The sequence below is a fragment of the Ursus arctos genome, chromosome X, assembly GCF_023065955.2.
Source record: "Ursus arctos isolate Adak ecotype North America chromosome X, UrsArc2.0, whole genome shotgun sequence".
Taxonomy (NCBI): Eukaryota; Metazoa; Chordata; class Mammalia; order Carnivora; family Ursidae; genus Ursus; species Ursus arctos.
The window spans coordinates 21,259,643-21,283,851 of NC_079873.1; the positions used below are offsets into that span (position 1 = coordinate 21,259,643).

Consider the following 24,209-nt stretch of genomic DNA (forward strand, 5'->3'; position numbering starts at 1 on the left):
CAGAAACAGAAGTTTAGAACCCATGTGTGTTTTCACTACATTCTCGAAATATGTCCCAAGTGGGCTCATAAGTAGAGTTTGCTTTGGCACAGCTATGTCTGGGGATAGTCTGGGGATACGATCCTGCAAGTAGCTTAACTAAGTGGTCAATAACCAAAGCCTCCCTCACAGTCTGGGGATGAGGAACGCCCAGGGATTTCACTATGTAGCAAACACCCACTGAGGCTGAATTCCTCAGAACCGCAGAGTACTTCTGAGGGGAAAATGGTTCCTTGGTAGACATGCCATAAGATCAAAAATAGTTCGCCATCTTTCTGCTCCCTCTTACCTCAGTCCTTGCCCCAGGGGAATAGCTTGTTTTTTTTGTTTTTTTTTGTTTTTTTCCCCTGGGCCTAATGGCACTTGTAAAGCGTCGTGCATGTTCAGTCAGGCGGAGTGTTGCCCGGACTCATGAGCAAAGCTTTTGACCACGCTTCAAGAGAAAGAGAACATTCTTTTCCTATTGAGAGTCTGGAATCTACTGCAATGGTTAGTCCAGAAAGAAGCTCTTATGATAAGATGATCCCTCCCTGCTGAAGTTTTACAGAATCCTTTGGATAAACCTGATGTGATCCTGTATTGTGAAGCACCTGCCACATAGTAGGCTCTCAAAAATGTAGAATTTCAAGGCAGACTTAGCCTTGCCAGAAACTCCACCAGGAATGGAGGAGATTGTTTTCGTAACAAGTTCTTATTCTCCTTTTATTTTTTTTTTTAAAGATTTTATTTATTTATGTGACAGAGAGACAGCCAGCGAGAGAGGGAACACAGCAGGGGAGTGAGAGAGGAAGAAGCAGGCTCCCAGCGGAGGAGCCCGATGTGGGACTCGATCCCGGAACGCCGGGATCACGCCCTGAGCCGAAGGCAGACGCTTTAACGACTGCGCTACCCAGGCGCCCCTTATTCTCCTTTTAGATTTATTTGAGAAAGAGAGAGCATGAGCAAGGGACAGGGAGAGAGTCTTAAGCAGACTTCCTGCTGAGTGTGGAGCCAATGTGGGGCTCGATCTCACAACCCTGAGATCATGCCCTGAGCTGAAATTAGGATTCTGATGTTTAATCGACTGAGCTACCCAGGCGTCCTGTGTTTTCCTAAAGAATTTGAGTAAGTGCTCTTTTCCTGAGTATCTACTATGCAAGTTTATGGGAGAGACTAGAGCTACACATCTACAGGTGTCTTGCCCCCCTCTTTGGACACCGGTAGACTATGCTGCCCAGCTTACTTGTAGGTAGGAAGGGTCACGTGACTACCCTTGCTACTGAAATATAAGTAGAAGCATTTTTTGTCATTTTCGTGCCTACATATTTGACAGACAGTATTCTAGCCCCACACTTTCTTCTTCTGCTCTATAGCAAGCACTGAAACCTGTGATTAGATGATGGATGGAGCCTGAATCCCTGGGTCACGTGATAGCACAGACCCCCCCCCCCCCCCTTCCAACCCACATCCAGAAATGAGCCTTCATTCTGTGGAGCTGTTCAGATTTCACATTGTGTCCGTTGCATCAGCTAGCAGCTACTTTAATACACAGCTGCTCTTTCTGTTGTTAGACTTATTTCAATATTTTAATTACCAAGATAATGATGCATATATTCTTGCAGCAAAATAATTCAGACAATACAGAGAAATCACAACTGCCTGCTTTACATCATGCCTAGTAAACTCAGCAACATCCGCTGTGGTGAATAAAATTAGCCTGTGATAGGTGTTATTTTAAAAATGATTCTTTAATTTTTTTCTACCAGGACTTATTTATTTTATAACTGGGAGTTTGTACCTTTTGACCACCTTTACCCATTTCACCCACCCCACTTTCCACCTCTGGCAACAACAAATCTGTTCTCTGTATCTATCCATTGGGGATTTTTTTTGGTGATGGTGGTGTTTTTAAAGATTCTCACATATGAGTGAGATCATATGGTATTTGTCTTTCTCTGAATTATTTCACTTAGCATAATGCCCTCAAGGTCTATCCATGTTGTTGCAAATGGCAGGATTTCCTTCTTTTTATGAGTGTATAATATTTTATAGGTATTACATTTTATTTATCCATTCATCCATCAATGGACACTTAGATTCCTTCCATGTCTTGGTTACTGAAAGAATGCTGCAATGAACGTGGACTACAGATATATTTTTGGCTTAATGTTTTCTTTCCTTTGGATATACAGATGTACTATAAAAATTTATTGTGACTTCAACATACACTAATCTTTTCTTCTGTCATATCTAATCTGTCATTAGTCCAAAAGAACGTGTATTTTTATCCCAGATATTGCAGTTGGTACCACAAAGTTCATTTGTGTTTCTTTATATCTTATGTGTCTCTATTTAACATGTTTTTATTCTTGGTTTTTGAAAAAAATGGAATATAGTTATAATTCTTTTGATGTCATTGTCTACTCGTCCGATTATCTATATCATTTCTAGATAAATTTTGATCAGTTAATTTTTATTCCTGCTAGTGGACATATTCTCCTGCTTGTTTGTATGCCTGGCAATTTTTGACTGGATGCTAAACATTGTGAATTTGGCCTTGTTCACACTTATCAAGGCCCAGTGTGTCGGATACTATTTTTTCAATACCTATAAATTCTTGAGCTTTATTTTGTGACTCAGGTAAGATTCTTAGAAACACTATGTTTTTTTCAATTTTTGCTTTAAAGGTTTGTTGGGTGTTGCCAAAGCTGCATAAATCTATGACTAAGCCTGCATCACGACAGAAGCAACTTTCTGAGTACTCTCTCTGATGCCCTGGGCATGACACGGTTTTCCATTGTGACTTGTACAAGTAGGAAATACCCCATGTGGAGTCTGAAATTCTCTCTGCTACTTTGTCCTCTGAACTCGAACTTTCTGGTCCTCCTCTAACCCTCAGTCTCATCTTCTCAGCTCCTGAGCTGCGGGTTTCACTTTAACTACCAGTCTCTGCATTGTGGACTCAAGGCAACAAGCTGGTGCATTTCTAGGCTCACTTTTTTTCTTTTCCATCTCTTCTGAGTTACTGTCTTTCCCTGATGGCCAATATATTGAAAATGGTTGTCATATTTATTTTGGCACTTTTTCCTGTTTTCTTAGTTGTTTCTGGCAGGTGGCTAGATCCATTTCCTATTATTCCATCTTCTCCAGAAATATAAGTAGTACAATCCAAAATTAAAACCTACATTTTTGTGACAAACAAATGCCTTCAAACTGCAAGCCACCCAACATTTGAAACACATTACAATAAAAACTTGGATGGAGAGACTGTGGAACACACAGAAGTGCGTTTGTGTGTGTATGCATGTGTATGTAAATACATATATACATTCATAGACACACATTTAGAAATAAGTAGCAGAGTATAAACATGCAGGGCAAAATATCAAAAATGTTCTCCTCCTCCTTGTGGAAAGGTATATGATTACTTAATTATTTATGGTTTCTATATTTTCCAACACTGATAAAACACATATGCATTTCCTTTATGTTTATAAAATACTATAAATATTCAAAATATGATTTACATACCCTGCAGAGAAACTGAACCAATAGGATGTTTGTGTGTATGTATATACATCTCTATGTATCTATGTATCTATCGATCTACCTAGAGATATTTATTGTAAGTAATTGACTCACATGATTATGGAGGCTGACAACTGCCAAGATCTGCAGGATAAGTTGACAAGCTGGAGACTTAGAGAGCTGAAGGTTTAGTTCCAGTGTAAAGGCCAGCAGACTTGAAACCCCAGAAGAGCTGATATTTTCAGTCTAAAGATAGGGGAAAAAAAGGTCCCATCTCAACGGCAATCGGGCAGAAGGAATTCTCTCTTAGACCTTGTTCTGTAGGTCTTCAAGTGATTATAAAAGGAGTACCCACATTAGGGAGGACAATCTGTGAATTTAAATGTTAATCTCATACAAAAGCACCCTCACAGAAGCACCCAGAATGTTTGACCATGGCACCCCATGACCCAGTTAAACTGCTACATAAATCAAACCATCCTGACACTGAAAATAAACATGCAGTCTCTGACTAACTTAACCCTTTAATAATTAGGAAACACATTTAAAATCTAACTATTAGGCTATGTGCATTTAACTGGCTTAAAGGATGCCCTCCAGAAAGTTTTAAGTTGTATTTTAAAAGCAGAAATATATATATATATATCCTACACAAATCCTCCCTGACATGATTGGATTCATTCACTATTTTCAATATTTATATGAAGTGCTGTTATGCAAGTAATAGTGGCAACAACAAAAAACATTGATTGCTTTCAGTATTACACACTGTATTTCTATATTTATTACCCAAGCTCATATAAAAAATTGTGCTATTTAAAATATGTAATATTTTCACTGCTGCCATTAATTCCAAGTAGTAACTACAAATGTACTTTTTTTTTTACTTACTGATTTTCATGAGAACAATGTCAGATAAAGCTTATTTTCCCTCACAGACTATTATTTAACACATTTCCTAAGCCGACGTGTGAGTATCTTTCACAAAGTAAAAACCATGTAAACAGAACTGGGATTCGTGACTTACTTAATTCCTCTCCCCTACTGTCAATGTTGTTAACTTCTCAGTCGTTAGTTACACATCACATACTTATTTTCTGGTTTTGACATTCTTCTATTACAATGTTTGCATTCATAAATTGTTCTGATAACAAAGGCACTAATGATTTTGTTCACATTGATATAAATTTATATTATCTTATGCCTAAGTAATTTTCTCCCCATGGTATTATCTGCTCCATGTTATTTTCTTTTCCTTTATTAAAGAATTATATTCTCTCTTCTCAAGTGAGCATGTTTTATTTCTTTGCTTTTGAACCACGGCCCTCTTTTCAGAACTCATCAATTCCCAAGTTTTACCACATGCTTTTGATCTAAAGGTGATTCTTCAGATTTTCTGTTACAAAGGGCATATAAATACTAGTTGGCAGTGCAATTCTCAGACTACTTTACTTTCTCTTTTTAAAAAATTGCCCATATTCTCCAAAAAAGGTAAAGAAGAATGAACAGACACCAGTATTTTCCCTAAAACCATTTTATAGTTAGAGCAGCACCTCAACATTGCAAATCAAAACTCTTCCTTCTTTTTCCACTTTATCATCTTGTTTCTTTAGTATGCCTTTGCTGCGGATCTAAATTACTTGCTGCCCCATTCTTGCTTTTAAGTAGTTACACAATCCTACTGAATCATAAAACAGTTGGTATTATTTTTTTTAAAAAGATTTATCTATTATTTGATGGGGGGAGAAGGCAGAGGGAGTCGGGCTGAGCGTGGAGCCCAACGTGAAGCTCCATCTCATTACCCTGAGATCACGACCCTGAGACCACAATCTGAGCCAAAACCAAGATTCGGACGCTTAACTGACTGTGCCTCCCAGTGGTCCCAGCAGTTGTTGTTATGTTACATGATGATAACATATGCTCTGTCATTTTTGCCTTCTCCGCATCTCCTATATTCTATATTTCTTGCTGAACATGGACAGTTTCCTCTACTTTTGCTGCCCTGAAAACCACTTCTGCTCAATACTTTTTTGTTGGGGCGCCTGGGTGGCTCGGTCGGTTGAGTGTCTGCCTTCGGCTCAGGTCATGGTCCTGGGGTCCCGGGATCGAGCCCTGCATCGGGCTCCCTGATCAGCAGGGAGACTGCTTCTCCCTCTCCCTCTGCCTGTCGCCTGTCACTCTGCCTGCTTGTGCTGTCTGTCAAATAAATAAATAAAATCTTCAAAAAATATATTGTTTTCTTAAACTGGCATTAGATATTCAGATTCCATGTTCCTGAGCACCCATCTCTCAACGAGCAAATTTCCTAACTCCTCTATATTTTACTCTGATTTGAAACATCAAGGTATGACAATCTTCCTACCATCTAAATATCTTTTATATCTATATTCTTTGAAAAACGTTTCTATGTCATTTTCTTATACATTTTCATTTTCCTTCATAACACTGCTTCATTTATTCATCAATATAATTGAGTCCCATTAGTCCTAGGAACAATTTAAGGATATTTACATTAAAAAAGAGTTCACAGTAAAATAATATAATAATTTAAAATTTCAATGATTAAAGCTAGATTTTTAAAATTAGAGTAGAAATGCCAAGTTGAATTCAACAAGGATCTAGTACACAAAATGTCTGTGTATATCCCTGTTTGGCAACAAAGTTTGGACCTGTCCTTTCTAACATCCAATGTGAAAAGGAGACCAAATACAATAAGTAATTGATAAGGCCCATAAAATGAAAACTAAAGCCATTATCGGACACAGCTCTTTTTCATCCTACCAAAAGTGAAGGAGAGAGAAATAGAACGAGAGAGAGAGATCCATTTCCCTTCTGTCCTTCACGTCTGGGGAGGAAACAGTGTAGGGGGCACACGCTGCTCTTACCTCCTCCTTCCCGTGAGGTCGGCGCGTATCATGGCAATAACACTGTTGCACAAGATAATTAAATAAACTGCAATCTAATTCAGAGTGTAAAGTTTTAACATGCACTTATTTGACGGGGGGGTAGAATTCCTTAAGTTCTTTTCCCCCCTGCATGTATTGATTTATGTAACAACGACCAAAATCAGGATACAGAACTCTTCTCTCACCATACAAAATGTCTTCAACACTCCCCATCTGAAGTCTCACCTTTCCCCAAACCTTAAACCTTGACAACCATGGATCTATTTTCCACTACTATAATTCTGTCATTCTGAGAATGTTATATAAATGGAAATTTATGGTATGTAAGATTTCACATTTAGGTCAGCTTTTTCACTCAGCATAATACTCTCAAGATCCATCCAGCATGTTTCATGTATCATTAATTGGTTCTCTTTTTAATGCTGAGGAGTATTCTATCATACTGATATGCCTGAGTCTTTTATACGTTCACCAGTATATTGAAGTACAGTTGGGTTATCTTAAATTCTGGGCTGCTATAAATAAAGCTGCTATGTACATTTGTTTGTGATGTTTCAGCCTATCTTTTCTCTGAAGTCCTAGGAAAAGGCTGCTTGATCATATGGTAGGTGTGTGTTTAACTACATAAACCTGACAAATTGATTTCCAGAGATCCTGGACCATTTTGCTTTCTCACCATCCATCTATGAGCAAGCCAACTGCTTGAAATCCTCACTGATACTTGGTATTTTCAGCAATTTCTATTTTAGCTATTATAGTAGGTGTATAGTTGCAACTCATCACTGTATGAAATCACAGTTCCTTAATGGACACTTATGTGGAACACATTTGCATCTGCCTATTTTCCATTCACAGGTCCTCTTTGGTGAAATGTGTTCAAGTTCTATGCATATTTTCTAATTGGACTCTTTTTTCTTATTGTTGTTCAGCATATTCTTCCTTATTTCATTTGGGTATAAGTCTTTTGTCACAAAGGTAAATTGCAAAAATATGCAAATCATCCTATCTGCAGTTTTTATTATCTGTCTTTAACAGTGCCTCTTGTAAAGCAAAAGATTTTAGTTTTGATGAAGTACAACTGATCAATGCAGATCTAAAGTGAGATCCAAAAACACTTCATGGTGGAGGGGAGGCGCATGCCATACCCTGTGCTGGCTCTGCAGCCTGCAATGAAAGGTAGATGGTAAGATCAGAGAAGGAAAAGGTTTTAAAGTTCTGCCCCTTTTGCTTCCCGGTGAGTCTGGGAACACTGACTTACTACTGCTACACTACAGGAATCAGAGGAAGCCCCTCAGCCTCCCCATAACATGGGTTTACGTAGCTGTGGCACTGTGACTCCAGGGAATACAGAAACACCTGACAACTCTTTCTAGGTAAGTACTAGAATTTTCCATGATCATTTTCATAAACTATAAAGAATGAAAAATAGAGTAGTTATTATCACAGCAAATCACATGGTAAGACGAAATAGTTTTTCATGGAAATTTTGAGATTATGCTTATGTATATATGAACACGAAATCACTAACACACACAGTTGGTGGGTGTTTTTACTATTCCATATATATCTTACTATAATTGAGGGTCAAAGTCACTGTGCCGGACATTGCAATGTTACACAATGTCAAAAGATTGACAGCTCCCAAAAACATCTGGTTCAGCACCTTACCTTTAGAAAGGCAATATTTTTTGGACAGAAGCTACATCAAGTCTGGTTGGTGAGGAGAAAGAAGAGTTAAGTCGGTTTATTATCTGACAGCCTGCTATGGCCTGAATGTTTGTGTCCCCTCCAAAATGCATACACTGAAACCTACATCACCAGGTCATGAGGGAGCAGCTCTAGTGAAAAGGCACCTGAGGGACCCCTCACCCCTTCTACCATGTGAGGACACAGTGAGAGGTCAGCAGTCTGCAACCCAGCAGAGAGCCTTCACCAAACCAACCAACCATACTGGCATCCTGATCCGAGACTCCCAGCCTCTAGAACTGAGAGAAATTTCTGTTGTTTAGAAGCTACGCAGTCTGGTATGCTGTAGAGCAGGCCGAATGGACTAAGACACAGCATATCAGCTGTCCCGGGCACGATGCCTTTTGCGGCAGGTTCTTCAGCTCACGTCTAGCCTGGGCAAAATCTCAGAGCCTGTAGCAACGACATATTACTAGAAAGTCTTAGACAAGGAGCAATAACCACATATAAGGATCTGCCTGAGGGAGGACTAAGGTGACCACAAACGTCAGAACATAAGCATTACTACATCCTCGCCTCTGCTTTCAGACCTGAGAGGTCCAGGCAGCTGTATTCAGCTTTGGTGAGCGGTACCCAGGATCTAGGACATCAGGTCCCTGCAGCAAGAGAAGACGCACCCTTCATCTCCTGCTCTCCTCTTTTCTGGGTATTCCCCGGATGCTGCCTGCCATTTGGACACAAAGCATTCTCCGGGCCTCTCAGATTCCCCCATCCACCACCCAGATGCAGATTTTTCATGTAGCAGAACTGAGGAAGATGCCAACAGCCAAGAGGATGAAAATCTAAGCACTTCACAAGGCCCACCTGCCACAGAGACCTCATGCAGAGGCCCTTTAACCAAGACGGAGGCTTAGTTGATACAGTTCCTTTTGCTCATATATAAAATTAAAGAGCCCATCACAAAAGCACACATGCTGAAAAAGGTCAACAAAATGTGTAAGGACCCTTTTCCTGCGATCCTGTGGAAAGCCTCTAACATGTGGAGCTAGTCTTTGCCCTTGCTTGAAGGATTTTGACACAACTAAACATTGTCCTTGTTAGCAAAATGGATTTCACCCATCATGGGAATTAGAGTGCTGCCAGTGGTTATGAAAGACTGGTCTCCTGATGACCTTCCTGGGCATGACCTTTGTGAAGGGCAACTGCACCACTGAGGAGAATATCTGAGAACTCCTGAGTATGATGTAGATATATGCTGGGAGAAAGCCCTTCATCTGTGGAGAGGCCAGAAAGCTCATTAACAGAGATTTGGTACAAGGGAAGTACTTGGAGTATCAAGCGAGCTCCTGATAGTGATCCTACATGCTATAAACTCCTGTGGGGTCCAAGAGCTCAAAGGAACCACAAGATGAAAGTTCTGAGATTTCTGACCAAGGTCAATGAGAAGGCCCCATTTCCGCCTATGCCAATATAAAGCCTTTGTGAGATGAGGAAGGGAGGGCCTGAGCCAGAGCTGTGGACGCTACTGCTATGGCTCGGACACGGTCCCAGGTCACAACCAGCAGCTTCATTATCCCTAGTGAGGTTTTAGGCAGGTTCTGCACTTTCTGGTCGAATAGGTCCATCAACCTTACAAGTAGGGAGGGGCTGCTGATGGGAGGAGGGAAGACATTCCATATCATCGTATTCCTGTTTTACTGGGTAACTTGGAGATTTTCCTTCCTTCTTTCCACCCTTCCTTACTTCATTTCTTTCTTTCCTTCTTTCTTTCCACTTAGTTTCTTTTTTTTTTTTAAGATTTTATTTTATTATTTATTCGACAGAGATAGAGACAGCCAGCGAGAGAGGGAACACAGGCAGGGGGAGTGGGAGAGGAAGAAGCAGGCTCATAGCGGAGGAGCCTGATGTGGGGCTCGATCCCATAACGCCGGGATCACGCCCTGAGCCGAAGGCAGACGCTTAACCGCTGTGCCACCCAGGCGCCCCTCCACTTAGTTTCTAAATGTTGTTCCTTTAAATAGAAAATTTAAACAGCTTCGGAATGTAAGCTTATGAATCACCACTTTGATTATACATTTATTGCTTTGCATCAAGTTTAGGAGTAGAAGCTATGCTGTTTTGTAAAACCAACTGGGACAATTTCCATCTTATTTTGTGATCTAAAACAGAATAATGTGGCAATTGAGTAATTGCTTCTTTGGAAATATGAATGGATTCAACAGTAAAATTGTTGTGCTCAAGAAACAGTGAAGAAGTGAAAAACAAACTCTCAACTCTTGAATTCCCTGAACGTTCAGTTTGTTGCTCTGAAAAATTTAAACACACACAGATTTACTTAGCTTATTCAAGAATGTGGGAGAAACTAAATTTTAATAAATTAGATACTATGTTCATTGGCTCATTTATTCCCTAAGCATTAACCGAATACCTGCTTTTTGGAAAACACCATGCTGTTTCTGGGGATGCTAAGATTTCTCGCATAGGAGCAGCTGGAAGCTGGTGGGGTATTATGCTAGGGCACACGGATAATTTAGAAGAAGAATCTAAGCAAGAGCAATTAAGCATAAACATTCTGAGACAAGTCTATTCAGGATTTCAGTAACTGCAGTTCTTCAGAGGTACTGAAGTTCAAGTTTCGCCCTGCGGTCTGAGAGGTAAGGCTGTGGGAGTGGTGAACTGGTGCCAAAACCTCAAATGATGTGTCTCAGAGTTGAGAGACTAAAGCCCGCAATGCTAAGTAGCTCTTAGCAGTTATACATGAATCCTGGATAAACTAGGGAGAGCGTTTTTATTGGAGCAGGCAAGGTATGTGTTATGGGCACTTGTCCCACTGCATTTGATAACCGTTTGCAAAGTATTTATCGACATTCTCAACTGCAAACTCAGTCTGCCTTTCATTCAAAAAGTAAGGATAACATGTTTCATAGATCCACACAGAAAGATGTCATGTGTCCAGTTGGTATACTTAACGACTACACCTAGGATTCTAATCATTGGTAGGTGGACCTGATCTAAATAATAAGATTCGAAATCCGAGGTGATGTTGTAATTGGATCAGGCTTTTGAGGATCTTAGATGGGGGAAATGTATTTTGTATCAGGTAGGGACATGAAACAATGGGGCCTAGAGGATAGAGTGTGGCATACACAACTGTATGGGGGCCCATGATTCCCCACCCCCCAGGGATCATACCTTTGCATACTTCTACCCTCAAGTGTAGGACCTACGCTGGATTCTAAGGAAGAGATTATGACAAAGGTGTTGGGATGTCACTCCAATTATTACATTACATTACACATCAAAGGTAAGACAAGACAACACTCCTCTGATAACAGACATAGAGTGTCTTATATAGTAAGATACAATATTGGTATCAGATATGCTCTTGGCATCTTGCTTGTTTTTGAAGAGGAAATCTGCCATGTTTTGAATGCCTATGGATCAGGCAAAGTGGCATGAAACTGCAGGCTAGGTTTAGGTACTGAGGTTAGTCTCTAAATAACAGCAAGAAAAAAACCCTCTAAGGCCTAGAGACAAAAGGAAATTAATTCTGGCAAACAAAATGAGCTTGAGAGTGGATTTTTTTGGGGTCACTTTCAGTTTCTAGTCTAACATGAACAGAACTTACTTTATCACTCCCATCCTCACAACAAGAAAATATCTGAACCAACTGCAAATTGGCAATTCTTCTTATATCCATCAGAGAATTGAGGTCACAAGGCTAACTGCTGCTCCCCAAAATGGAGAGAGAAACCGGCTGGAATAGAGAATTACAGCTCACTGGATCATAAGTCCAGGAGCAGAAGCCAGTGCTGGAGCTGGCACCAGGACTGGGAAACTTCGGAGTGTATGTCACAGATTTCTGGAGACTCACTGCAGAGCAGCTTCGAGTTAAAAACTCTAGGCAGGTCTCCTCTAATAGGGGCTCCTAAACGTCTCTAAGTTTTACTTCCAGGAGCTCTACCAGGTTCTTATACTGACAATAAAGGTCAGATAACGGTGCCATTGTACTTCTAGCAGGGGAAAGATACTATAAAGTAGCCAGTTTGAAAAATGCCCAAAGTGATCTGTTCTTCGTAACAAGGTTTGCCTACAGAGAAACTATTTACCAGAGCCTTAATGACTAGGGTTTTGTTAGAGCCTAAGCCATCTGGGGCAGGGGAAATGATGCCAACTCTAGCCCCCTCTAGCCTTCCAAGAGGAGGAAGAGAAATACCCCAAAATAGGCCCTCCTTACTTCCTGTTTTACCTAAGGTGTGAAAAAACTGAGAAGCACTTGCGAAGTCAGAGCCCAGAGGCACAGGCTCACTACAAAACTGAGACCTAATCATTAGATTACGGACTACTCCCCCATGTCCCACACCTCACTACCACACCAACAGGGCTCCTGTCTAATAACAAAAGATTACAACTGAAAGAGCTGTACATCTTGGACCTTATTTAAGAAAAACAGAGAAGATGGGGGTGCCTGGGTGGCACAGCGGTTGGGTGTCTGCCTTCGGCTCAGGGCGTGATCCCGGAGTTATGGGATCGAGTCCCACATCGGGCTCCTCTGCTATGAGCCTGCTTCTTCCTCTCCCACCCACCCTGCTTGTGTTCCCTCTCTCGCTGGCTGTCTCTATCTCTGTCAAATAAATAAGTAAAATCTTAAAAAAAAAAAAAAAAAAAAAGAGAAGATGAAAAGGACACCAGAGAAAATTTAGTCTCCGACAATTGCAGCTACAGCAAACAATAAACACTGTCTGACTCCAGGCCAGAAAATCATAAAATCTTTCACCCAATACTTTATATCTAGCATTCAACAACAATAACAAAAATTATAAGGCATAATAAGAGACAAAAAACATAGTTTGAAGAGGGAGAGCAAGCATCAGATCCAGAATCAGATATGGCAGACATTTTGGCATCATATCAGGAATTTAAAATAACTATGATTAATATGCTGTGGGCTGTAATAGGAAAAGGGAAACTGTGCAAGAATAAATAAGGGATAATGTGAGTAGAGAGATGTAAGCTCCAAGAAAGAATCATAAGGCAATGTTAGCCATCAAAAACTCTGCAAAAGACATGAAGAAACCTTTGATGGGTTCATCAATAGGCTGGACATGGCTGAGGAATGAAATCAATAAATTTGAAAACATGTCAACAGGAACTTCCAGATGAAATGCAAAGAGAAAAAAAAGAACGAAATAGATGGGAGAGAAGAGCCAAAAACTGTGGGATGACAAAAGATGTAACATTTGTGTAATGGAAATACTAGAAGAAGGAGAAAGAGAGCTAGAAACGGAACAAGCACATGAAGTAAAAATGACAGAGAATTTTCCAAAATTAACAACAGATGCTAAACCACGGATCTAAGAAGCTCCAAGAGTGCCAAGCGGTATGAAGAACAAAAACTACACCTAGGCATAGCATATGCAAACTGTAGGAAACCAACCCAAAGGAGAAATTCTTGAGAAAAAGGCACCTTGTGTACAGACACAAGGGTCAGAATCACATTGTCCTTCTCTTCACAAACATGCAAGCAAGAAGAGAGTCAAATTAAAGCTTGAAAGAGCGAAAAACAAAACCCTACCAACCTAGAATTCTATATTGAGTAAAATTCTCCTCTGAAGTGAAGGAGAATAAAAGACGCTCACAGACAAACACAAACTGAGGAAATCTGGTACCAGAAGACCTCCCTTGCAAAAAAATGTTAAAAAGTTTTTTCAAGGAGAAGAAAAGTAATATAAGTCAGAAACTCCGACCCATATAGAGACAAGAAGAATGTCAGAGAAGGAATAAATGAAGGCAAAATCATTTTTTTCTTTATTTGATCTAACAGATAATAGTGCAAAATGATAACAGAGACAATCTATTCCGTAATTATATCTTATGAGGAAGGAAGATGAATGACAGCAATGTTATAAGAAACAGGAGGGAGGAACTGGCACTACCTGTGAATCTGTAGTGCATTATTCGAAAGTGGACTTAGGTAGTCATAAACGCATCTTCCAAAAGTTAGAGCATCCACTAAAAAAAAGTAAAAATAATTGCTATGCTAAAGAGGAGAGAAAAAGGAATTATAAAATACTAAATTAAAGCCAGAGAAGGTAGTAAAAGGGTGAGAGACAAAAAAGAAACAGAGAACAAGAGCAACAAACAACAGGGTCAGAATATTACGGTAAATATAAATCCAACTATAGCGATAATTAATTTAAAAGTCAGTGGTCTAAATACACTACTTAAAAGAATACAAATGTTCAGAGGAGAAAAAACAATACACTGTCTACAAGAAATCTACCTTAAATGTAAAGACACTGATAGATTAAAGAAACTGAAGAGATGGAAAAAGACATACCATTCTAATACAAATGAAAGGAAAGCTGGACTAACCATTTTGCTTTCAGACAAAGCAGAATTCAGATCAAGGAAAATTACCAGAGATAAAGAGAAGTATTACATAATCACAAAGGGGTCAATTCTCCAAGATGTATTACCATCCTTAATGTGTATGCACCAAAAAACAGTGTCAACATACATGAGGGAAACACCGATGAGACAAATACTTCAGCACACCTGTCTAAGTAACTGACAAATGCAACCATCAGAAAATAGTAATGGTATAATTAAACTGCATAGCACCATCAGTGAAGAAGGGCTACATGACATTTTTAGAAAACATAGCGACAAGAGAAAACACATTTTTTCCCCAAGTTCACACGGAACATACATCAAGACAGACCACATTCTGTGCCATAAAACACCATCCAATTTAAAGAACGGAAATCATGCAAGCATACTTTAGGACCACAGTGTAATTCAACTAGAAATAAATAACAGAAAAATAACATAAAAATCTCAAATACGGGAGGATTAAACAACATACTTCTACATAAAAAGATGCTTACCGCTGTATCTCATTTGTAAATTGCAAATTAAAACAAAGAGATACCAATAGACCCGTTGGAATGGCTAAAACCGAAAACACAGACAAACCCAAACACTGGAAAGGATGCAGAGCACTAGGACCTCTCATTCAGTGCTGCTAGGAGTGTAAAACGGTATAGCCACATGAAAAACCATTTTAACAGAATCTTATAAAAGTACACATACTCTTATCATACAATCCAGCAGATGCACTGCTTAGTGTTTACCCACGAGTTGAAAAATTATGTTCATACAAAAACCTGCCACAAAAGTTTATAGCATCATTCATAAATGCCAAAGGATGAAAGCAACCAAGATGTCCTTCAACAGGGAATGGAAAAACAAATTGTGGTACGTCCAGACAATAGAATACTGTTCAATGATATAAAGAAATGAATGTTCAAGCCATGAAAAGACATGGAGGAACACTAAATGCATACTGCTAATCTAAAGATGTGAAAAGATTACATACCCTCTTATTTTAAGTATGTGACATTCTGCAAAAGGTAAAACTATGAAGACAGTAGAGAAGATAAAGGATTCAGCGGGATGGAGGGAGGGTGCGTCAGTGGAGCACAGGGAATTTTTAGTGCAGTGGAGCTACTCTCTGTAATACTATAATGATGGATACATGTCATTATACGTTAGTCAAGACCCATAGAACGTACACTGCAAAGAGTGAACCCTAACGTATGCTATTTACTTTAGTTACTAATAATATATCAATACTGGCTTATTAATTGTAACAAACACACTAAACTAATGCAAGGTAAGATGTAAATAACAGCAGAAACTGTATAAGGGGCTAAGAGGGTAAATGGGAACTTGCTATACTTCCTGCTCAATTTTTCTATAGCATGAAAAAAGTAAAGTTTCTGAATAAATAAGCATCCCCTCAGAGTTATATACTCAGAGTAGTTTTTGTTTTCCTGGATAATCTGAATACTGCAGTTGACCAATTTCTTTTTCTTTTTCTCACATGAAACCTTACTTTCTCTTCTGGGGGAAAAAAACCCCAACTCTTTTAGTAGCAGTTAAGTTTGCTCAAATTTCTTCTATCATTAATAAGTAAAATGTAACAAAGCAAAATACTCCCATGAACTCTGAAACTTGAAACTTCCTCTAAGTACCTCTATTCTGGTCCTAGTGCTTCTTTGCATAAACACACACACACATATTCAAAATATCATAAAAGCATTGAGAGATATATTCAACTTGTAAAAAATGTGAGCATTACACATAAAGCTCTATAGCATCCTACTGCTCAAAACAGCCCAAAGGGGTACTTACAGGGATATTTATTATATTAATCAGATTTATTACAAACATGTACAAAACATCCAAACAATTCAAGAAGCTAGAGAAAGAACAGCATATTCAACACAAAGAAGCAAACGTAGGAAACAATACAGATGAATGAAAAGTGATCAATTAGAAGAGAGCCAGCTACCGAAAGCTAGTTCTTTGAAAGGATGTATTTAAAAATTTTTATAAGTATTACAATCATGAATGAAAGAAGCAGTTATACATGATATTAGGTAAATAAAACTGGGCAAAATTTAGGTGGATTAGAGATATGGCAATGATAAAATAACACTGTAAGTATTAACCAGTATCTCAAGATAAGTGATAGGCAACAAAGAAGTTCTACCTAAAGAAGAACTTCAGATACAAAACTCAGGAATTTTGGAATTAGAAAATGACCATCCTGCTGCCTCCAATGGATTTAATGGATAAAGAAGATGACTGCCAACATTACCACAAAGGAGACAACGGACATCATGTACGTCCTGATGGAAGCGCACGTTTTTTTGTTTAAAGATTTTATTTATTTATTTGATAGCCAGTGAGAGAGGGAACACAAGCAGGGGGAGTGGGAAAGGAAGAATGTGGGGCTCGATCCCAGGACTCTGGGATCAGGCCCTGGGCCAAAGGCAGACGCTTAACAACTGGGCCACCGAGGCACCCCATTGAACTTGAGAATATTTCTTAAAAACCTTTTCAATTGATTTGATGGATAGGGTTGTACTAAATTCTACCAGCAATTAAGCAAAATGTCCCTTCACACCCCCCAGAAGCGCACATTTTTAACCCTGGAGTGCACCTAATAAACACACACCTAAACCTTAATATGAAAAGGATTCTACTATAAAAATTGAGGATTGCTATTGATTAATGTTAGATAACTGGGTTCATTATTCTAGTGTCCATACTGTTGTCTATGCTTGAGAATTTCTGTAATACAAGGGCTCTGTTTAAATATTCTGCCTTTAATATGAAATGTGATGTGGGGTGCCTGGGTGGCATAGTCACTTAAGGGTCTGACTCTTGGTTTTGGCTCAGGTCATGATCTCAGGGTCGAGAGACTGAGCCCCACATCGGGCTCCATGCTCAGCACAGAGTCTGCTTGAGTTTCTTTTTCCCTCTCCCTCCCTCTCTCTCTCTCTCTCAGTATATATAAATAAATGGAAGAAAAAAAAAGTGATGTACAGGCAGATCTCATTTTATGGCAATTCTCAGATCATCATGTCTTCTATCTAATGAAGGCTTGTGGCAACTCTGTGTAAAGCAAGACTACTGGTGCCATTTTTTTTCAACACAATTTCCTCACTTTGTATTTCTGTGTTATGTTTTGGTAATTCTTCCAATATTTCAAACTTTTTCATTATTCTTATATGTATTATGATGCTATATAACCAATGATCTTTGGTAAGTACTAATTGTCTCGAGGCACCAAGAATCACACCCATAAGACGGCAAACTTAATCGATGCTATGTGCATTCTAACTCTCCCACTGACCAGTTGTTCCCACTGTCTCCCCCTCTCCACCAGCCTGCCTATGCTGAAACACAACAATACTGAAATTAGGCCAATTAGTAACCCCACAATGGCTTCTTAGCGTTTAAGTAAAAAGAAGATTTCCATGTCCTTCACTTTAAATTGAAAGCTAGCAATTATTAAGCTTAGTGAGAAAGGCATGTCAAAAGCCAAGATAGGCTGAAAGCTAAGGTTCTTGCACCAAACAGTCAAATAGTAAATGCAAAGGAAAAGTCCTTGAAGAAAATTAAAAGTACTACTACAATGAGCACACAAAAGTGAAACATGGATAAAGTTTCAGTGGTCTGGACAGGAGATCAATCCTGTCACAATATACATCCCCTTAAGCCAAATCCAGAGCAAGGCCCTAACTCTCTTCAATTCTTTGAAGGCTGAGAGAGGTGAGGAGGCTGCACAAGAGAAAATCTGAAGCTATCAGAAATTGGTTCACGAGGTTTAAGGAAAGAAGCCATCTCCACAACATAACATACATACAAGGAAAAGCACCAAGTGCTAATGTAGACGCTACAGTAGGTTATTCCGCAGATGGAGCTAAGATAACTCATGAAGGCGGCTACACTACACACAGATTTTCAGTGTAGATGAAACAACATTCTATTGCAAGAAGATGCCATCTAGGACTTTCATAGCCAGAGAGAGGAGAACTCGAAGCCTGGCTTCAAAGCTTCAAAGGACAGGCTAACTCTCTTCTTAAGAACTAATGCAGCTGGTTGAAACCAAAGCCCATTTTCCAGGACCCTTAAGCCCAAATCTTAGGACCCTTAAGAATTATGCTAAATGGGGGCGCCTGAGTGGCGCAGTCGTTAAGCATCTGCCTTCAGCTCAGGGCGTGATCCCAGCGTTCTGGAATCGAGCCCCACAGTGGGCTCTTCTGCTGGGAGCCTGCTTCTTCCTCTCCCACCCCCCTGCTTGTATTCCCTCTCTTGCTGGCTGTCTCTGTCAAATAAATAAATAAAATCTTAAAAAAAAAAAAAAAAGAATTATGCTAAATGTATTCTGCCTGTGCTCTGTAAATGGAAAAACAAAGCCTGGATGACAGCACACCTGTTTACAACATTATTTACTGAACATTTTAAGCCCACTATTGAGGCCTAGTGCTCAGAAAAAAAATTCCATTCAAAATATGACTGCTCATTGACAATGCACCTGGTCACTTGAGAGCTCTGATGGAGATGGCCACCGAGATTAAAGTTGTTTTCATGCCTGCTAACACAACATCCATTCTGCAGTCTGTGGATAAAGGAGTTAATTTCAACTTTTAAGTCTTACGATTTAAGAAATACATTTCATAAGGCTATAGCTACCATAGCTAGTGAATCCCCGATGGATCTGGGCAATGTCAACTGAAAACCTTCTGGAAGGGATTTGCCACTCTAGATACCATTAGGGACATTCAAGATTCACGAAAAGAAGTAAAAATAATATTAATGGGGATCTGGAAAACGCTATTCCAATCCTCATGGATGACTTTGAGGGTTTCAAGACTTCAGGTGGAGGAAGCAATTGCAGATGTGGTGAAAATACAAGGGGACTAGAAGTAAGTAGAGCCTAAAGATATGACTGAACTGCTGCGATCTCATGATAAAACTTGAATGGATGAGGATTTGCTTCCTACGGCTGAGCAAAGAAAGTGGTTTCATGAGATGAAATCTACTGCTGGTGAAGATGCTATCAAACAGCATCACATAGTACAGAGAAACTGTGTGTGAAAGGAAGAATCAGTCGATGTGGCAAACTTCCTTGCTGCTTATTTTAAGACATTGCCACAGCCACCCCAAACTGTAGAAACCACCACCCTGATCACTCAACGGTCATCAACATAGAGGCAAGACCTTCCATCACAAAAAGCTTATGACTTGCTGAAAGCCCAGATGATGGCTAGAAATTATTAGTAATAAGGTACTTATTATAATATGTATTTTTTTTAAGACTTATTTATTTGAGAGTTAGAGCACATGCGTGCAAGGGCGAAGGACAGAGAGAGTCTTAAGTAGCCTCCACGTCCTGCACAGACCCTGACGTGGGGCTCAATATCACATCCTTGAGATCATGATCTGAGCAGAAACCGAGTCAGGCGCCCAACAGACTGTCCCACACAGGTGCCCCATACTACGACATATACTTTTTAAGGACATAACTTATTGCACATTGAAAAGCAGTATAAACATAACTTTTATATGAACTGGGGAAACAAGAAATTCAACGGACTCTCTTCGTCACAATATTTGCTATATTCTAGTAGTTTGGAACCAAATCCGCAGTATCGCCAAGGTATGCCTCTATACCACATCTTATCATATATATCTCAGCTCAGTGTCTCACCATATAAAGCAGCCAATTAATCTAACAGGTATTCACTGAGCACTAATGAAGCTCTAATTTTCTCCAGAAATTATTAAAAAGCAATTTCCTCATTTTCCTCACTTCTAGTATAACTGGTATTCTTTGAAAAGTTTTTTTTTCCCTACATGTCACCATCTTTGATGACTTTTTAAGATGCACTCACCTTTGAATATTTAGTACAACCTCTTACGTCCTAGCAAGTTACATTATAATTTCAATATGGAAATTACCATCTTCTCACTTTAAATATTTTTAAATGTACTTAAAGTATCCTTCATCAAATTACATAAAAGTAACACATATTTTATACTCATACATCGTGAATAAAAACTACTTTAATGCATTTATAGCTGAAAAGGCATTTAGAAATTTCACTTAATAGGGGCGCCTGGGTGGCACAGGGGTTAAGCGTCTGCCTTCGGCTCAGGGCGTGATCCTGGCGTTATGGGATCGAGCCCCACATCAGGCTCCTCCACTATGAGCCTGCTTCTTCCTCTCCCACTCCCCCTGCTTGTGTTCCCTCTCTCGCTGGCTGTCTCTGTCTCTGTCGAATAAATAAATAAAATCTTAAAAAAAAAAAAAAAAAGAAATTTCACTTAATTAATCTGTCCCACATAATTGGAACTGTATGAGCTTGAAGCTTTCATTAAGCTATTTTTAAATTAAGGTATGCACACTGTTTTTGTTTTGTTTTTTTCAACATAATGCTTTTGTACAAGTAACAGACTACTGTATAATGTGAATATAACTTTTAGATGCATTGGGAACCAAAAAATTCATGTGACTTGCTTTACTGCAATATGTACTAGCTTTACTACGGTAGTATGGAACTGAACCTGCACTATCTTGAGATCTGCCTATAAAATGGAGCTTTTTAATCAAAATATTGTGAAATTAAGTCAAGGAAAACTCATCTAAAATGGAGTCAGGAGGCCAAAAGGGGAAGCTCTCATAACTTACCACTTATATTCAGTTGCAGACAGGTAGAAATCTATTTCCTATAGGAAGAAGATCATACATATTTCACTACAAGAGCAGGAGGAAAAAAGATTTTTCCCTTGTCTAGTAACAGCCCAGCCAATGAGAGACTGTCACAACTCAGCCAATGAAAAGCCGTTTCAAACTCCCAGTTTACTACAATGGACTATATAAGAGCTCCCCCAATTGCTCCTTCGATCTATTAAAGAGTATTCCTCTCCTTTGTTCTTGGACTTGCCTACGGTTGTGCCATTGCTTCCAAGTCCCAAACTAAAATTCTCTGCTATTTCCAGATAAACCCATCTTCCTGGTAAAAATGGATGCTTACTTTATGGTTAACATTATATAAATAAGTAAATAGGTCCATAGAGAGACAGACATCTTCAACCAACAAAATAAGAAATTGAAACAGCAGTCCAACACAAAGCAACATCAAAAGACTCCAGGGCCACCCAGGCTTTAGGGCTTGTTACACAAAATGGTAAAGGAAAAAGTAATCACCACCTCATGGAAACTTATGTAAAATTACACAAAAAAAGGGAGTTATTCAACCATTAAAATAGGCCACCTCTTCTTGATACGAAGACCAGCTGAGAATCCCTCAATAAAACAACACTTATGCCAAGCTCACTTGCATAGAGACAATTATCCTAAATAAATTCATAGTATTTCCAATATAGCAGTGAAATAACATTAGCAAATGCAGCCAAATGGACGTAACTACGTTAGCAAAAAAAGAGGGGAAAAGGATGGGACTATGTGCGAGGGTAAAGAAAAAGCCTTTGACAAAATAAATTAATGACACTTGGTAATGATAATAAGTTTTGGCAAGCGTGCATTACAAAAGAATTTCCATGCTCGCTTTGGCACCAAATACACTAACAATGGACTGATACAGAGAAGACTAGCATGGCCCCTGTGCAAGAATGACACGCAAATTTGTGAAGTGTCCATGTTGGGGGAAAAAAAAGAAAATGGGAACTATTGCAAACATACCCAATAGGTTTGAGAAGAAAACAAAGGCATATGATATCAAATCCACTGTCTACAACTGAATGAAAATACATACCCAATATGCAACTATTATGCAAGAATATGAATACCAAAGTAAATAAGAGGAAACGATAACGAAAAGAAAGAGGTAACAATATCATCTATTAAAAAGTTCTAAGTAATTGGTACAGAAATTATTAAGATACATAAGCAACTTCAGAAAGATGTATAAAAGATCAACATAGCAAATTAAGAAATCTGATAAAACAAAATCACTAACAAATTACAACATGTAATGGAAAATGTATCACTGAAAACAACAATAATATCCAAGATATACCTAATACAAAACCAAACAGATACCTACAAGTTCTTTAGGAGATAACTATAAAAACGTACTGATAGACCAACACAAACCAAACTACAATGAGATACCACCTTACACCAATCAGAATGGCTAAAATTAACAACACAGGAAACAACCGATGTTGGTGAGGATGCAGAGAAAGGGGAACCCTCCTACACTGTTGGTGGGAATGCAAGCTGACGCAAACACTCTGGAAAATAGTATGAAAATTCCACAAAAAATTTAAAATAGAATTACCCTACAACCTAATATATATCCGAAGGATACAAGAATAGTGATTTGAAGGGGCAGCCATGTTCACAATAGCCAGAATGTGGAAAGAGCCCAACTGTCCATCAACAGATGAATGGATAAAGAAGAGGTGGTATTTTATACAATGGAGTATTACTCAGGCATCAAAATGAAATCTTGCCACTTGCAATGACATGGATGGAGCTAGAGTGCATTATGCTAAGTGAAAGATGTCAGTCAGACAGACAAATACCATATGATTTCACTCATGTGGAATTTAAGAAACAAAACAGACAAACACAGGGGAAGGGAAGGAAATATAAGATGAATACAGGGAGACAAACCATGAGAGGCTCTTAACTCTAGGCAACAAACTGAGGGTTGCTAGAGGGGAGGTGGGTGGGTGATGGGCATTAAGGAAGGCACTTGATGGAATGAGCGCTGGGTGTTATATGCAACTGATGAATCACTAAATTCTACTTCTGAAACTAATATGCTATATGTTAAACTGAATTTAAATAAAAAATTTTTAAAAACTTACTGAAAGACTTATGAAAAAGAATTTTCGAAAAAAGCAGTTTATTATGTTTATTTATATAAAAAAGAATATCATAAAGATGTCAATTATCTTTAACATATTTACAGATTCATGGCCTTACCTATAGCTACAAATATGTCACCAACTCAGGCTGTTTTGCCCATAATCAAAATCAACCCTGCAAAATTTAAAAAGAAATAAAAAACCGATATCGACAAGAGCAAAACAACAAAAATGATAAGCTTCTGAGGAATATTAACTGTGTTGAACTACAGCCTCTGTGTGGGCAGGTGGAGGCCTGCTTCGTGATTGAGAATGGTACTAGCCTGCAAGAGGGGCCCATGACAGAACTGACTAAGGGAAGGTTTTAAGTTCAGTGCTTGGCTCATCCAGTATGCCCTGGGACAATGAATTTCTACAGCTTCAATAAAGGTACAGGTTGGTTGTAGCAGTGTTGAGTACAGAGGCTGTGCTAATAACCACGGGAAAATTTGCCACTGAATGTGGACTGGCCATCATTAACATCTTAATAGAACAAAAGGTACAAGGCACAAACTAAAATAGACTAGCAAGGATCACAATAACTGCACGTAAGGATGGAAATTCGTTCCAGAAAATCTGAGTGATGAGAATGATGTCAACTAAAAGAAGCCCCAGGAAAGTGGTCAGGCTAAGGAGCACCCCACTTTCCAACGGGATTCCTAAGGGCCTTGATGAGGGTGTGAGGAGGTATGAAGTGAGAAAAGGAAGGAATTCCAGACCTACTAACTCAATTCACTTTCCCTGAATGAAATCCGATGGGCTCCTCCACCCAGAAAGGGACCCTAGAGGATTCTCACCGTACGACAGCCATGTGGCGGAAGTCTCAGGTAG

General features: G+C 39.1%; 1 pseudogene; it reads left to right on the forward strand.

Annotated features, from left to right (window-relative positions):
* The first annotated feature begins 22,065 nt into the window (after positions 1-22,065).
* Positions 22,066-22,164, forward strand: LOC113242285 (U6 spliceosomal RNA; annotated as a pseudogene).
* The last annotated feature ends 2,045 nt before the right edge of the window (positions 22,165-24,209 follow it).